Source organism: Rutidosis leptorrhynchoides, chromosome 2, assembly GCF_046630445.1.
Source record: "Rutidosis leptorrhynchoides isolate AG116_Rl617_1_P2 chromosome 2, CSIRO_AGI_Rlap_v1, whole genome shotgun sequence".
NCBI classification, from domain to species: Eukaryota; Viridiplantae; Streptophyta; class Magnoliopsida; order Asterales; family Asteraceae; genus Rutidosis; species Rutidosis leptorrhynchoides.
The window spans coordinates 564,873,553-564,878,798 of NC_092334.1; the positions used below are offsets into that span (position 1 = coordinate 564,873,553).

General features: G+C 33.4%; 1 long non-coding RNA gene and 1 other non-coding gene across 2 annotated transcripts; both read right to left on the minus strand.

Annotated features, from left to right (window-relative positions):
• Nucleotides 1-1,892: 1,892 nt before the first annotated feature.
• TRNAQ-UUG (transfer RNA glutamine (anticodon UUG)) lies at nucleotides 1,893-1,964 on the minus strand. The gene has a single exon. It is a non-coding gene; the product is annotated as a tRNA-Gln (tRNA).
• Nucleotides 1,965-2,726: 762 nt separating this feature from the next.
• LOC139893141 (uncharacterized) lies at nucleotides 2,727-5,037 on the minus strand. The gene is made up of 4 exons (XR_011774365.1): nucleotides 4,692-5,037; nucleotides 3,669-3,944; nucleotides 3,469-3,556; nucleotides 2,727-2,789 (listed from the first exon to the last, which is right to left on the minus strand). It is a non-coding gene; the product is annotated as an uncharacterized lncRNA (long non-coding RNA).
• Nucleotides 5,038-5,246: the final 209 nt, after the last annotated feature.

Sequence of the window (5,246 nt, forward strand, 5' to 3'; positions counted from 1 at the left end):
TTAGAATTAAAATTAAAATTAAAATATAAATTATATATATATATATATATATATATATATATATATATATATATATATATATATATATATATATATATATATATATATAAGTTTTACGTATGAAGAGGAAGAAAAAGATGATTAAAACTCGGCAGAAAACTGGCTTTATATAGGACCTGACCAGCATTTTTACTCCATGCGACTCGCATGGATTTGTGCCTCTGGCCATGCGAGTCGCATGGCCACCCTGGATCCAGCCAAATTGGTTTTGTTTTCTTCTTGCCGACGTAATATAATAATAATATATAATATAATATATAATTATATATAATTATATATATATTATATTATATTCTTGTGCATAGTAGACTAGATATTTTTGGTCCGTTGCGTCGGGCGTTTCTTCTAGGCTCAGGTCCCGGTTCCGGATTTTTGGACGTCTTCGCGTATTATTTTATATCGTGTACTTTGCGTCTTGTAACTTGTACTTTTGTCATTTTGAGACGTTCCTCATCAATATTTTGAACCTTTTTAATTGTATCTTGTACTTTTTAGCTCTTTGGACCTTTTTGTCTTCAATTTGTCGAATTTGCCTTTTATCTTCTCTTTTTAATATTTAAACGAATATTGCTTGTAAATCGAACAATACCAACTAAAATCTTGTCTTTCTTGGGGAATAATGCTATAAAATATGTGTTCATTTTTGGCATTATCAACCACCCACCAACACCCATCACTACCACCACTCACCAACCACCACCGCCCACCACCAACCACCACCACCAACCACCCACCACCACCACCTACCACCATCCACCACCACCACCAACTACCACCCACCAACCACCACCGCCCACCACCAACCACCCACTACCATCCACCACCACCACCCACCAACCACTAACCACCACCAACCACCACCATCACCCCTCATTACCACCACCCACCACCCTCCACCTCCACCACCACCACCACGAACCACCACCCACCACCACGAACCACCACCACCACCACCAACCACCACCACCCACCACCACTAACCACCACCACCCACCACCAACACCAACCACCACCCACCATCACCACCACCACCCACCACCACCATCACCAACCACCACCAACCACTACCACTAACCACCACCACCACCAGCACCACCTACCAACCACCCCCACCACCTACCAACCACCAACCACCACCACCAACACTACTGCCACCACCACCATCACCATCACCCACCACCCACCTCCGCCACCCACCATCACCAAGCACCACCAACCATCAAAACCACCACCACCACCCACCACAACCACCCACCACAACCAACCACCACCACCCACCACAACCAACCACCACCACCCACCACCCTAACCACCACCAACCATCAGAAAAACATTTATCATTCATCGAAAAACATTTATCATTCATCAAAAACAGTTATCATCAGATAATTATCATTCATCGAAAAAAATTTATCATTCATCAAACATTTATCATTCATCAAAAACGTTTAACATTCATCGAAAATAATTAACCATTCATCAAAAAATAATTATCATTCATTGAAAAAAATTATAATTCATCGAAAAACATTTAACATTAATAGAAAAACAATTATCATTCATCAGACAATTATCATTCATCAGACAATTATCATTCATCAAACATTTATCATTCATCAGAAAAAATTATCATTCATCTAAATTATTTTTCATCAAATAGTTATCATTTTTTAAAAATCGGTTATCATTCATAAGAAAACAATAACCATTCATCACAAAATGATTATTTTGCATTAAAATATTTTATATCATCAAACATTTTAATATAGTTACAAAAGTAGTGGAGTTTCAAATAGTTGATATAATATGATTAGTTTTATAAAAAAAAGAATAGGGCATTCCGAGAATCGAACTCGGGACCTCCCGCATCAAAAGCGAGAATCATACCACTAGACCAAATGTCCAATAACCAAACAATTAGCATTCATCTAATTGTTGTCATTCATATAAAAAAACACTTATCTTTTATCAGAATACGGTTATCATTTATCATAATGCTATCATTCATCAAACACTTCTCATTTATCAAAAAACAGTATCATTCATCAAACATTTATCATTCATCAAAATAACCGATATTTGATAAAAATAGCAAATGAATGATAGAGGTAGCTGATGAATGATAAACGATGAATGATAAAAGAATGTGATGAATGATAAAAAGTACCCCATGAATGATAAAAGTATCCGATGAATGATAAAAAAAATACCCAGTGAATGATAAAGATAGCTGATGAATGATAAGCGAAGAATGACAAAATAACGTGATGAATGATAAAAATGAGGCAATGAATGATAAAAAGAAGGTGATGAATGATAAAAATTAGGTGATAAGTGATAAAAAAGGATATAATGAATGATAAAAGATTTGAAAGAAAAAAAATGAGGTGAAGAATGATAAAAAAAACAAGATGAATGATAAAAATAAGGAGATGAATGATAAAAAAGAAGGTGATCGAATCATAAAAAACAAGATGAATAATAAAAAAGTAGGTGATGAATGATTAAACACAAGATGAATGATTAAAAAGATATAATGAATGATAAAAAGGAGGTGATGAATGATAAAAATGAGGTGATGAATGATGAAATACAAGATGAATAATCATGGTTACCTCTCCACCATTCATGAAGCCATTAGTTCCATGTTTCGAACAGTTCTTCATCCACTTCTCCTCAAACTTTTTAATCGACTCCATGTATTCCATGTGCAATTTCATTTTCTCCCTCTACAACCACATATAACATTCTAGGGTTAGCGTAAGTGACCGCAGAAAATAAAATAAAGATTAAAAATGTATGCTTTAAACCAAAAACTTTTAGTTCTAATGAACAATTTGCACAAAAAAAAAAAAGTTTATATTAAACCAAGTATTAATATTAATGTTAACCTCCAAAGCATGTGTATAATTAGTTTCAGCCTGAGAGACATGTTGTAAATTTCATACGAGTTAATTGACAAACAAATTTGGTAAATTTCATCTATACTAGTGTTAGGTTGAACTGACAAATACAATAACAAAGTTAAATCCACTTAATGATACTACAACAAAGTGTCAATATTGTGATTAATGAACTACAATTTCTATGAAGCCTTAAAATTTAAAATAACCATATGTAAATTATACAGAGCGTGTAACAAACTGTTGATATAATCATCAACTAACACTATAAACTCATTTATTTAGGTTCAAGAAAAGAAACTCCCAAACTGGTAAATATTTTAGATCGTCAATGTCAAATCCAAGTAACAAATATACAAAACTTACAATAAGCATATACAAGAACCCAACACCAATCAGAAATTGAAGTTGTCTTATAGACATAAAAATTGAAATAGTCTAATTTACTTCTTTTCATGATAAAGAATATTTTTGAAATAATAGTGATCAAGGTTAAGGAACCAACCGAAGAAATTTGTGAAAACAGAACAAATCCATGAAGTCCCTCAACGATTGCCACAACTCCACCTTTGTTGGCACTTGGCACCGACAACCTATACAAATACATGTAATAAACAATATATTATTATTTCTACCATAAAACAGTTCAGAATTAAATAGTTAGCAGAAAATATGACATCGTGTCATTTTTCAAGTTTTAGTTACCTTACCCTTCAGCACAATATCTTCAGCTTGAAGCTGTCGACATCGTTCCCACGCGAGGTCGTACTGAATTTGCCTTAAGCTCAAGATTGAGCTATCATCGTGTTCATTTTCACCAATAATAACAAACTCTTCACGCATGCCAGGAAATATGCCAGCCTCTTCAACATGTTGTATACCATGAATACTTGCTTCTCTAAATGGTAAGAATGCAGAAGATTTTGCTGTGATGTCAACATATGCTCCATTTGCATCTACATTGAAAATGGTTCCTTTCACCTACTAGACAGAATGATTGACTATCAAAACACTCTCTCAATGCTATTACATAGTATTTATCATAACACTATAGAAAGCCTAAAAACACTTTTAGAAATGAACAATTACACTATACGCCCTTTGGATTCACTCTAACAGCTCATAAAAACAGACCTACACTTTAACTTTTCAAGTCAAACTTAAGTTCTATAAACCAGCATTTCATTAAATCCACAACAAAAACCATATAAACTAAACTTCACATATGATAACATACAATTAATAAAACTAAGCTATACATAACTTCATTATTCTTCAAACTTCATACAGAGCTAACTAGTTATATACCATCCGTACGTAAAGCTATTAACACATCTTAATTATACAAAATCAGCTACATATGCTATATACAATATAAACATACATTTATCAATTTATGAAATTTTCAATTACCTTAGAACCGATTTCATAATTGTAATCAAGTTTCTCAAAAAGTGCATTTTTTGAGACATTTCATCAAACACCCTATGTGCGTGTTATATATTAACTAAATAATTGCCAGATCTCTTCACAATTATTAACGGAATATCACTTGAAACAATAATCAGTAACTTAAAAAACCATTCAAATTGATACTAAATAAAACTATTGTTTTAAGTGATTATATATAGCTAGATACGAATAAACCGATGAGATGAAAAAGACGACCGAAGCAAATACGAGCAGATTCTTAATCGAATAGGAATTCAAAAGCTAATTTAGTACAACCTATTGAGCTAGCAATACGCATGTATCATCATCAACAAAAATCCAGCGTGTTGAAGTGTGAAGGTAACTTGAAGATGAAGAACGAAGTACAGGATAGAGATACAAGATATAATTGATTGTGTCTTCATCTTGCTACACCATCGTAACAATACGGTCCTCTTTAGATTTGGATCGAGCTTCACCAATTGATTTGACGCGATGGCGAAATTCTTTAGATTGATCAACTGTTTTTAATTGCTCTATATTTGCAATCAATTATGTGAATTGTGTCAATTAGGGTTCTGAGATTAGGGTTGAAGGCAGATAAGGAATCGTGACTTCGTGAGTGAAAGTGAAATTTGGGGGTTGGGGAAGGTTTTGCGGGAAAGGAGATAGAGGAACACGTTAGTTCGTGATAATTATAAATTGACCATATTACCCCTCCGCGTTTTTCAGGTTTTTTACTAAAATTTATAAAATGGAAGGCTCATATTTACTTATTCAGTTTGTACCCCAAAAGTTGTTTAGCCATGGATTGGTACACTATATATATATATATATATATATATATATATA